The 12,791-nt window shown below is 40.3% G+C and overlaps 1 pseudogene; it reads right to left on the bottom strand.

Annotated features, from left to right (window-relative positions):
* Positions 1-887: 887 nt before the first annotated feature.
* LOC123396929 lies at positions 888-9,827 on the bottom strand (annotated as a pseudogene).
* Between the last annotated feature and the right edge of the window lie 2,964 nt (positions 9,828-12,791).

Genomic DNA, 12,791 nt, shown 5'->3' with positions numbered 1-12,791 from the left:
TATCATGGCAACTCAATTGACATGGTTCTTGATAATTCTACAGTCTTCATGGTTGACCACCTATATGAAATATTTTATACAGGATAGCAAGTTAACATATATGAAATAACAAGAAGAACAATAAAAAGAATATCTACTCAAGCTGACCAACCAAAAACTAATTGAAATAGGAGATTTTAGGATCCACTCCACTCACTAACCATGGAGAAGAAAAACATTATGAATAAATCTGTAATATCTATGTTAGATGATAGCTGAGTACTTCTTCAATTTGCACAATGAATCTGGATAAAATAGTGAAATCACAAGCTAGCTTGTCCTCTATTTTGTTTGCGTGTAGATCTCACTTAATGTCAGATCTAAGCATGGATGTCACTGTATAGAAATCCTAATTCTACTTAGTCATGTGCCACAAGCTTGTGATCACTGCGAGTTGAAGAAATTTAAACATAGTTTGTAACCATCATGAGTAAATATAGACAACAAACATTACTGACGGTGGCTATCCAATCGATTTTTGTTTGTGCATGTGTTGCTAATCGGTCAATCCACAGATTCGACCTAGCTTTGGCACACATAGGGCTAATCGGTCAAACATACTAGTGATCACATACCAAAATCTTCCGAGATGAAAATTTTATCCAATGGATGGAGCATACCTAACGGCTGACATTTGATGTTATTGTCACACTATATAGTGGTGTGGAAGAGTAGCACATGTAAGCAGATAGATCATGTACTGGAACAGGCGCACATAAGGCATGAACGATGAACCAAATTGATATTTTTCTTTCCTTTATTTTTACACCAGACAATTTACAAACATCCATTATGTACAGGGAGCTCCATGGTAGGCCAACATGCTAATCCTTGTACCTACACGAGAATACACCCGAGAAGGACACCATTCACTATGTTTCGTCGAGCTTTGGTTCAAGGACCACAACGATCTTCTCCTTCTTATCTCCGCGCAAGACTTCCACGGTCACCTTCAGAAGAAACATTCACCCGTATGCATCTCACAAGACTAAGTGAGTAACTTAGCAGCTTGGGGGAAAAAGCACAATAAATTTGTTGTGGGTAAACACAGGTGAAAGCTTACTGTCTCCCCCACTTTACACTGATCCAAGATATGGTACAGGTCACTTCCATTCGCTACCTTTGTACCGTTCACCGAGGTAATTATGTCCCCGAGGATAATTCGCCCGTATGCATCACATTTTGTTGATTGCAGACCCTGCACATGACATGGGGATCAGAAATATTTAGCTGCACAAGTTCTGTACTGCAGAACATGTTACATGTCTAACAAATGCTTTTTACAATCATATGGAGGGAAAAGGAAAGACGAGTTTCTTCTACACATAAGTTTGGTTCCTATCAAATGAATTGCTGCTATGTTTCTTAAGCTATTCTTTGTTCTGACAATTAGAGATGTCATAAGAGAACATTGTTCAACAGATGCTATAATGTACTGGAGTGACAGTACAAGGTTTTCTCATGCTAGGTGTAAAAAGATTGTTAACTGAAACTGAAACTGAAACAAAATAAGAATTTGACTACTGTATAAATATTTGGTGGTATACAATCAAGTTCCATCGAATTTGCATCGAACATGTATAATATAGATGGACAGTAGCACTTTGCCAGCTGGTCCGTTTGGGGGAGCATCCAAGACAAGCACTCCACTCAACCCAAGGTGCTCCACAGATTGGTCAGGGGCAAACTTTATCCCCAAAATGGGTCTCGTCACTTTCCCAAATTTCATAAGCTCATCCAAAATACCACCAACCTGAATATGGTTGAAATACATGCTATGTTATAAGCAAGAAAGAAAAGAAGACCCGGAGCAAATCTGAAATTATGAATTAAGCTGAGTGACATACTGTATCAACTGGAATGGAGAAGCCAACCCCAGATGATGCTCCTGAAGGTGAGTATATAGTAGTATTTACACCTATCAGGTTTCCAGAACTATCAAGAAGTGGGCTTCCGTTGTTACCAGGGTTGATAGCAGCATCTGTCTGTATTACATCCTGTATAGGATGTCCAGTTGCAGCTGAACTAATTTCTCTTCGCAATCCACTGGGAGAAGTTAGCAGAGAGCAAACCAAAAGTGTCTCAGTTTACAAAAAAACCGAGCAAAAGAATCAACCAACGAGGAGTTAATTTAACCAATCAATAATACTACACCTCATAACACGTGTTGTAAGTGTGTGGTCAAGGCCAAACTGTAAATATATAAATTGCAAATGTTAGACAGCAATCATTGGTTTCTTAAAGTAATATGCACATAATCTAAAGAGGACACCAAATAACTGAAGTGTTTAAATCAACTCTTCCCATCCATGAACTATACTGATAATTTACAAAAGAATGTATGTCATACATAGTTGCTTAGCATAAAATCTGTTTGGCATTTCGGTGGTTGGACACTTGGACATGGTTAATTGTGTTATTATTATTTTTTAATGCTTTGTAAAGTATTTTCATTTCCAATGCTATTGCTAACTTGACATAATCAGGATGTGAAACAAGCTGGCCCTATTGAAAATTCAACTCAGGTTCCGGAGTTGAAATGAAAACAAATTACCAAGGAACACAAAATGCAAGTAACAAAAATATGAACGATTTGTGTCAAACTTGCACATCAGCCGACATGTATAAATAAATAAATCATAGAACAATTGGTGTAAGGAGCACTCAGTGGGTTTCCAATGGCATACACTTTCTGACCAACGAGTAGGTCTGCTCACACACCAACTGGTAAAGGTCTTAGTTTATCCTTTGGTGCTTCTATACTCAAAACAGCGACATCCTTGTCCTAGTAAAATCCGACAACTTGCGCTTCGTACACCGACTGATCAGCAAGCATGACCCTACGTAAAACTAAAACGGTAATTTCACTTCGCCATGATACAATTCAAGACAACCCTGTCATAAATATTCCACAAGATGGTAACATACTATGTGCAGATCTGAGTAAATTGACATCATCTGACATTAGCAAGGAAGCACACAAAGCATGACTAACATGTAAATGTGGTTTAGCTGAAACCAAAGCGCATAACATGGGCATTGTTAGCATTTTGTATTCTAGTCTCGGATGTAGCATTAAGTACTTGATGAAATTATGAAAAATGGAATGCAAAAATATAGTCACTCTAAAGCTTCAAAGATGTGTCACTGTGTCACGCTAAACATCTACTATATCTAGCCTACAGGCTACATCCTAGAACATATGGACATATTTAGCTAGCACAATGATGTAATTGATAATGAGTCGTTAGAAGCGATCGTTGCTCATAAAACTAAGCAACCACGTCCACCGATTTTTGTTGTTGCAAACTGCTCTAATCACATGGCTGATCAAAAGGTCCTAGAGCTGGAACCAGATGGTGTTTGACAACATCTGGACCTCGGATCATGACTTGCGGCATTTGATCTAGGAGCACCTCCGATTATGGGTGGTCTAGGACCCTGACTGGCACTCTCTGGCAATAGCTAGACAAATGCCGATTCTGTGACAACAAACCTTCCCTTGCAACGGCACCAGAAGAATGATGCTAGCACTCCCCGGCAACGAAACTAGAAGAATGTTATTGATGGCCCACCAGCGCGTGGGATCGCAGTAGTTTTTGAGGATAGAATATTCGACCCAAATTTGTTGATCGCCAAACAGGAGGTGAGAGAATACTCTCGAGTATTAGCAGCTGAATGTGTCAGATTCAACCACACCTGAAAGATTAGTATCTGCAAGCAAAGTAGTAACAGCAAAGTAGTGAATAACGGCAGTGGCAAGGAACAGCAGTAGTGACAGCAGTAGCAAGTAGCAACAGTAGCAAGCGACAGTAGTAGCAACAGTAGCAACAGAGCAAGACAAGTAACAACAGCAGTAGGACAAACTCGTAGGCAATGGGTCGGTGATTTGTTTGGACGATATTCATCATGCAACAGTTATAACACGGAGAGATATGTGGCTAGCTCCCGTTCGTCAATGCGATGTAGGCATGCATTCCGTGCGTCGTCATACGTGCTTAGGGAAAAGAACTTGCATGACATCTATTGTCCATCCCTCCCGTGGCAGCGGGGTCCAAAAGGAAACTACGTGATATTAAGGTTCTCCTTTTAATAAAGAACCGGACCAACGCATTAGCACTTGGTGAACACATGAACTCCTCAAACTATGGTCATCACCGGGAGTGGTTCCAGTTATTGTCACTCCGAGGTTGCCGGATCATAACACATAGTAGGTAACTACAACTTGCAAGATCGGATCTAACACACACATATATTGGTGACAACATAATAATTTCAGATCTGAAATCATGGCACTCGGGCCCTAGTGACAAGCATTAAGCATGGCAAAGTAGTAGCAACATCAATCTCAGAACATAGTGGATACTAGGGATCAATGCCCATCAAAACTAACTCGATTACATGATAGATCTCATCCTACTCATCACCGCCCAGCGAGCCTACGAATAGATTACTCACGAACGATAAAGAGCTTCGTGGAATAGGAGAGGGAAGAAGGTTGATGATGACGATGGCGACGATTTCCCCTCTCCAAAGCCCAAAACGGACTCCAGATCTGCCCTCCAGATGAAGAACAGGTTGTGGCGGCGCCTCCGTATCGCAAACGCGACGAAATCTTTTCTTTTTATTTTTTCTGGGACGAAAGTGAACTTATAGAGCTGAGATTGGGGGCGGCAGAGCCACGTGGGCCCCATAAGCTTGCCCACCGCCACCAGGGGGGTGGTGGTGGAAGGGCTTGTGGCCCACTGGCCCACCCCCTCAGGTGGATCTTTGCGTAGGTATTTTTCTTATTTTCCAAAAATAATCTCCGTAAATTTTCAGGACGTTTGGAGAACTTTGATTTCTACACAAAAATAACACCAAGGCAATTCTGCTGAAAACAACGTCAGTCCAGGTTAGTTTCATTCAAATCATGCAAATTAGAGTCCAAAACAAGGGCAAAAGAGTTTGGAAAAGTAGATACGATGGAGACGTATCAACTCCCCCAAGCTTAAAACCTTGCTTGTCCTCAAGCAACTCAGTTGACAAACTGAGAGAGAACTAAAAACTTTGACAAACTCGGTTTGATATTGTTCTTGCAACTACGTCTAACTCATAACCAGAATTTCAGCAAGATCACAAGTTAACCACATAAGCAAGTGACACAAAGGTCTCACGGTAAACTAATATCAATGGCATAATCAGCTAACGAGCAAATAATAATGAGTTTCAAATACCAACACTTCAATCAAAACAAGCATGAAGCAATATGAATAGGTGGTATCTCGCTAGCTCTTTCTGAGACTACAAAACATAAATGCAGAGCACTTTCAAAGATCAAGGGCTGACTAATCATTTTAATTCATAGCAACGAAGATCCAGTCATAGTCATACTCAATATCAATCAAAAGCAAAGCATAAAAATGACAGAGGTGCTCTCTAATTGGTGCTTATAAAAGAGGAGGATGACTCAACAGGAACATAAATAGACAGGCCCTTCGTAGAGGGAAGCATTGATTTGTAGAGGTGCCAGAGCTCAAGCTTTGAAAACAGAGATAATAATTTTGGGTAGCATGCTTTCATTGTCAACGCAATGACCAAGAGTTCTCAATATCTTCCATGCTACTCATGCTATAGGCGGTTCCCAAACATAAAAGTAAAGTTTTAACTCCCCCACCACCAATCAATCACACTCCACGGCTAGCCGAATCCCCGGGTACCGTCCATACTAACATCAATCCGGGGGAGTCTTGTTTTATAGTTATGTTTTCGATTTAAGCATGGAACTGGGCATTCCAATTACCGGCCCCTTTCTCGTGAATGACAGTGAATAAACACATGTCGAGGATAACACTCCTAGCATGGAAGATACCAATAGCCCTCTGTCACCACATGAGCGGTTCGGGCATGCAAAACAGATTATTTCTTGAAGGTTTAGAGAATGGCACATGCAAATTTACTTGGAACGACAGGTAGATACCGCAAATAGGTAGGTATGGTGGACTCTCATGGAAAAACTTTTGGGTTTATGGAAGTGGATGCACAAGCAGTAATCCGCTTAGTACAAGTGAAGGCTAGCAAAAGACTGGGAAGCGACCAACTAGAGAGCGACAACATTCATCAAGATGCAATGAGTTTGACTAACATTGAATGCAAGCATGAACAGGATATAAATCACCATGAACACGAACATCATATAGGCTATGTTGATTTTGTTTCAACTACATGCATGAACATGCGCCAAGTCAAGCCACTTGAATCATTCAAAGGAGAATACCATCCTATCATACTACATCATAGTCATCTCAAAATCTATGTTGGCATTCAAGACAAACCATTATAAGCTCTCGGCTAAATAAGCATGGCATCAGAAACTATGATCTCTAAGTTGTCATTGCAAACATGGTTCTCTCACAACAAAGCTGAATCTGGGTCGACAAGCTTGTCATATTTACAAAAACAAAATAGATAGAGTTCATACCAGCTTTTCAGTCTTAGTCACTTCATCATATATCATCATTATTGCCTTTCATTTGCACGATCGAACAACGAGAACAATAATAAGAGTGCTCGTGCATTGGACTAAGCTGAATCTACAGGCAAACACAAAGGAGAAGACAAGGTAATATGGCTCTTTGAAAGCTAAACAGGTATGCATGCAAGAACCACTAAACATTGTAACCAATATCTTCTACCTTGACCCAAAGAAAAAGAAAACTATTTACACGGGAAAGCTCCCAACAAGCAAAAGAAGAAAGGAAAATCTTTTTGGGTTTTCTCAAAAGGACACAAAACAAGAAAACAAGAAAACAAAAATAAACTAGCATGGATAATACAGTGGCAAAGTGTAAACACCGGCTAACAAAGTGAAAGCATAAGCATGAATGTAAAGTCGGTGAGAACACGTACTCCCCCAAGCTTAGGCTTTTGGCCTAGCTTGGTATACTCCCATGGTGGGAAATCACCAGCTCCAGGATACTCCAGAGCAGACTGTGGATGCCACTGCTGTGTGAGCTCCTCTGGCTCCCACTGATAAACTGGCGTCTGGTACTCGACTGGCGGCTCGGGCACGGGCGCCTGTGGTTGGGCCAAGCCCCAATATGCGTAGATGTCCGAGGGCATAATAGTGTACCTGCCTGCATGAAGATCGAACAAAGAAGGAGCAGGCAAAGTAATAGTCTCTCGAGTACCCTGACTAAATACCAGGTTATAAATCATCCGTCTACTAGCATCTCTATCCAAAAAATCATGGCGAACCATGCTGTCATAATCCAGATATTTCTCGGGGAGAAGCATCTCTCCTTCCTCTCCCATTCTAACGGGTATCTCAAAGTGTCTCGCAAGACGGGTAGCATAGATACCTCCATAGACGACACCCTTGGAACGGTTGGTGTTCAACCGCTGGGCCACTATAGCACCTAGGCTATAAGCCTTATCGTTATAAAGACCTTCGCGCAAAACCGCAAGGTCTGGAGAACTAAGTGACCAGCCTCCCCACGGCCAATCAAACATTTTCCCACAAATAGTGAGAAGTACCGAAGCACAGGAAAATGTATGCTAGCAATTCTAGCGCGAGACACTCCTCTCTCCTCTCCAACAGCAATAGTACCAATGAAATCCTCCAAGTCCCGTGGACGAGGGTCACGGATATCCCCAACATAAGGTAATTTGCATACATTGCAAAAATCTTGTAATGTCATGCACTGGGGAACATCGCATATCATGAACTCAACCATGGGAGGATTCTTCCTCGGATAAAAGTTGAAGCTTTGAACGAAAATATTGGTGAGGAGGAGGTATTGTGAGAACTTATCTGCAACGAACGTAGTAAGACCTGCGTTCTCCACCAAGTAATAAAAGTCTTCATAAAGTCCAGCGGCGCGCAAGAATTCATCACTTGGCCACTTGCACGCTCGAACTTCTGTGACTCGAGGGACTACGTACTTGGGGTGGTTCTTCCCATCCTCCTTGGGGTTACGGCTTGAAGAGCCTCTCAAGAACCTCCTCATCTTTTTCCTTTTTCTAGCTATGAAAAATTCTGAAATTTTTAGAGACTTCGAAAGAAAAGTGAATAAAGATTAACCCAACTTGTAGCAGCTACTCCTACTAGTGCCTAGAGACCGTATCACGCGCTAAAACTACTTGGGACCAGCTAAAATCAACCTTTCTAGCTCAAGGACAGGGTCACCAAGGTAGCAAGAATACACGAAAGATAAAGCACTAGAGAAAAAACTAATTGGACCAATGGAGGATTCACTTACCAAGGAGTAATTTCCCCAAAACGGTTCGGAGAATGGTGCTTTGAGCAAGGAGATCAAAAATCACATCCAAATGAGCAAGAACACAGGTTTAAGCTGCGAAACAATTTTTTTTGGAGGTGGAAGAAGAGGGTGGGAGCTGGAATGAGTGGAGGGGGTCCCTATGGGCCCCACAAGCTTGCTAGCCACCACCAGGGGGGTGGCGGTGGCAGGGCTTGTGGCCCACTGGTCTGGCCCCCAGGCCAGCTCTCAGGCCGAGTAATTTTTAAAAATTCCAGAAAAATCATACTAAATTTTCAGGACCATCGGAGAACTTTTATTTTCGAGGTATTTTTCTCCGGGACGCTAAAACAGAAAACAGGAAAAACTAAACTAAATCCATCATTTTTCTTCTAAGCAAAATAAAATGAAAGCTCAAAACAAAGGTATGTGACTCTTTGATTCATCCATTTCATGGTCATCGTAAGAAATCCGTCAATAGGGTTGATCAAGTCCTCATGACAAAACCTTCTCGAGTCTCAAGAGAGAACAGAGAATTTTCGAATAGCCACTAAGTCACCTCAATGGGGATATGTATCTCCCCAACAAGCAAGTCATACTTCATCTTGACATGAGGAATAGGGCATACAAAGCTCCCAATAAGAATTGATGAAGTCTTTTTGATAGCATTGATGCAATGTACTTGATATCATTTTTTCGGAAAGTGCACTACCCTGGGGCTCCCTTGCCTTGGCTCCCAAGCTCCCCGATCTTCTTCCGTTCTAGAAAAAATCTTTTCAGGGATTTTCTTCCGTTTGGACTCTGTTTCAAAATCTCCTTCGAAAGGGGTCAAAAACATGGAAAAACAGGAACTGGCACTTGGCACTGAGTTAATAAGTTAGTCCCAAAAAATAAAAAAAGGCATGCAAAACATCCGAAGTTTGACAAGATAATAGCATGAAACCATCGAAAATTATAGATACGTTGGAGACGTATCAATCGCAATAGTTTTCGAGGGTAGAGTATTCAACCCAAATTTATTGATTCGCCACAAGGGGAAGCGAAAGAATATTCTCAAGTATTAGCAGCTGAGTTTGTCAGATTCAACCACACCTGAAAGATTAGTATCTGCAAGCAAAGTATCAGTAGCAAAGTAGTATGATAGCAACGGTGTCAGAAAAGATCTGTTCATGGCAGACTATTCCTAACTATTGTATCAATGGCGCCAGTAAGTTGCACGTGGACGGGAACTATTCTTTCCCGCACTACAAGGATCTGGGTCTATTGCAACAAAATTGTTTGTCACATTACATGACGATTTGTGGTGATACGTACCTATTGCCATGAAATGACATTCGTTGGCAACTGTTGCGACTAGACGCATGGTAATAGGTTATTGCCACGAAAAAGCAATCGTGGTAATAAAGCGGTGCTATTGCAACATCCATGTGGGAAGTTACCACATGTTTTCCCATGGCAACACTCACCTGCTGCCACAGCTTGATTTGTGGAGATAGCTTTAATGCAATATGTAACAAATCGTGGTGCCCGATACTTCGCGGCGATGGACATTTGTGGCAATAACCTATGGCAACGACGCTCGTTTTGTGGCGCATGCTCTGATGTGGCAATAGTCAATCCCGGCAACAAACTATGGCGACAATCCTTGTTTTCGTGGCATTAGGAGTTTTGCCATGAACTGCAACACTTGTGGCATTAACTTATGGCAACAAATATTCCATTCGTTGTAACCGGAAATTGCAACAAACTCATTTTGGTGGTGATAAATAGGTATCACAACAGGTAAAATTTTTGTAGCTAGAAACTGTTGCGACAATTTAAACTTTTCATGGCGATGCTCTATTTCAACAAAACATAGCTTGACGGCAGCAAATAGTTATCGCAACGAGCAACATGTTTGTAGCGAGAAGATACTACGACAATGTAAAGTTTTCGTGGCGATACTCTATTACAACAAAACTTACGTTGGTCACACCATGCAAAACAATTGTGGTGCCAAATCTATTCTGACAATATAAAGTGCTCTGTTGCAACATCCTAGTGCAATAGAACAGGTAGGTATGGCAACTGAGATTTAACGCAACACTATTTTCCGTGGTGCTAACATGTGGCAACCAAAAGTGGGTTGTGGTAATAGCCTATTGCATCCGTAAAAAAATTACATGCATTCAATTACAATATTGAAAACCATACATATACTCCCTCCGTAAACTAATATAAGAGCGTTTAGATCACTAAAAGTGATCTAAACGCTCTTATATTAGTTTAAAGAGGAAGTAATATATAGATTCATAAAGTTTATAATTGTCATAGCAAACCATCAAATGAAACTCAAATGTAACCCATCCATCCTAATTAAGTTTTTTTGACAGAAAGCCATCCTAATTAAGTGCCAAGACTAAACTGTTTGTGATCTTGATTCCAGTCCAGCTAATTTTTTGGGTCTTCTGTGATCTCGAGTCCAGTCTAGCTACTTCTTTGGATCCTGCTATCAAGAAATCAAAAAAAAGTTATAGTTAAGGAGACCAGCATAAGATATAACATACCATTATTCCAGCCACATTGTTAAAAATAAATGTCACCACACTAACTCGACTATTATGGTCTATGAAGAAAACCTATCACAATATATCGTTAGAAATGCAAGGCTATGTTTACTGTGAGTCTATACTGTAACCATAGAAGCACCTACATTATATGTTTGATGTATCAAAAATGTCGAATTATAGGTGAATCTAACTCCATAAATTTGTCCCGGAAGAAATTTGTATAAAGTATATAGTGTAGTTCTGGGATCAACTAGTATAGAATCTATAGTTGTGGTGCAAAAATAGGAAAAATGTATGTGGACGATACGATCAAACAAGAGAGCAGGAGTCATGTGCGTCATTTCTTTCCTCTCAAGGGTGGACATTACCTGACGCACCCCTAACTGCATGTTAACTCAAAATGTTAATTACCTACTCTGATGTGGCATAAATTGAAGTGAACATAGATGTTATTACCAAGTTGTCGATGTATTGTACTCGGTCTCCTACCAGCAGGATCTTGTGTTGAATTCATCATTGTGCCATTCTGTAGGCAATATCATAATTTGAAAAAATATCAAAAGAAACACAATATTTAAAGTAGGCATAAAAAAGTGACAGGAAATTTATCTATGATTGTCTTCTTTTGATCCTAGATGCTAGCTTGCGATAATATTTTGCATGACCTTGAGTCCACTATTCCATTGAATATATTTTTCAGCTTGAATGCTCCGTATCCCAATAATGCAGAGAATAAATTATACAATTAAAATGAATCGATGATCTCATCCCATAGAGCTTACTTTTTCGTGTCAAGCTATGCAATAGTACAAAGAAATACTACTTCACTCTCAGTTTCATTCATACAGTAAGTTTAGTCAGTTTATTTCCCTTATCATAAACTCAGTTTAGTCAGCCTATATACAACAATCTGACCACAAATCTAAAACCGGAGAGGGCTTACCAATAGATATGCTTAATCATACAAATTTTTTTGAGCAGAAAATATACCAAACAAATTTAGAAGATAATTCGACATTGTTCATTTATCATCATACGTCAATATATATACTCCGATTGCTCAATCTTCCTTGCGTGTAAGATCTCCCCAGCATTGTCAATGCAACAATACAAAAGCTAGAATAAGAAAACATGATACTTAGAAAAAACTGCAAAAAATAATCACACTGCTACATGATCTGGGAGAGAACAAATGTAAATATATGATTTCAACCATCCAGTCTAGCCACACTCAAAATAACTTTTTAAGGGATTAATAATTGTAGAGAGGTAAAAGTGCAGATTTATAACCACCTTGAAATTACATGCGAGCTGTCAGCTAAACCATCTTCAAATTATAGGCGAACAAGATATATAACCAAGTGAATCGAGATCAAAAAATATCTTGCTCCCGACACATGTTGGCGTGTATAGTGAAACAGAGAGCTAGCACCCAAACATGATCGGTGATATTCCTGATGATGTACAAGAGTTGTGGCTCTCTGAATGTAATTATAGCTCTGATGATCATACAAACACATATTAACAAAAAACACATCTAGATGGAATTTTATCTGAATCCTCACGACATTGACTTCAATTCAGCCTATGCAATCTAACAAAAACTACAGAGAGATGCCGATCTAGGTGCCAGGCACTTGGAAGGAAGACAAGTTGCAGCCTAATTGGGTGCTGAATACCAAAAAAAGAAGACTGATCTACACGGCTAGCTATGGAGGTTCAGGGGTGATGAACCTGCTCTGCTTCTTCTCTATTCTGGCCCTGAGTCTACATTACATCTAGCAGCTTCAGTATGAGACCAAACAACTAAATCTAAAAGAGGGAGAGCAGGAGACGCCCAAAAGTATTGACGATCTAAGACTGCACGAATTTAATATAAAAACAAGAGCCTGATGCTACTCTGAACATCATACTGTAATTAAATACACTTTATAGGTTCAGCCAATTGAAGTGGCTTGCAGGTTCA

This window comes from Hordeum vulgare, chromosome 5H (genome assembly GCF_904849725.1).
Source record: "Hordeum vulgare subsp. vulgare chromosome 5H, MorexV3_pseudomolecules_assembly, whole genome shotgun sequence".
In the NCBI taxonomy this organism is placed as follows: Eukaryota; Viridiplantae; Streptophyta; class Magnoliopsida; order Poales; family Poaceae; genus Hordeum; species Hordeum vulgare.
Note: the sequence above shows the minus strand (reverse complement) of the source record. Positions and strands in the feature narration are given on the sequence as shown.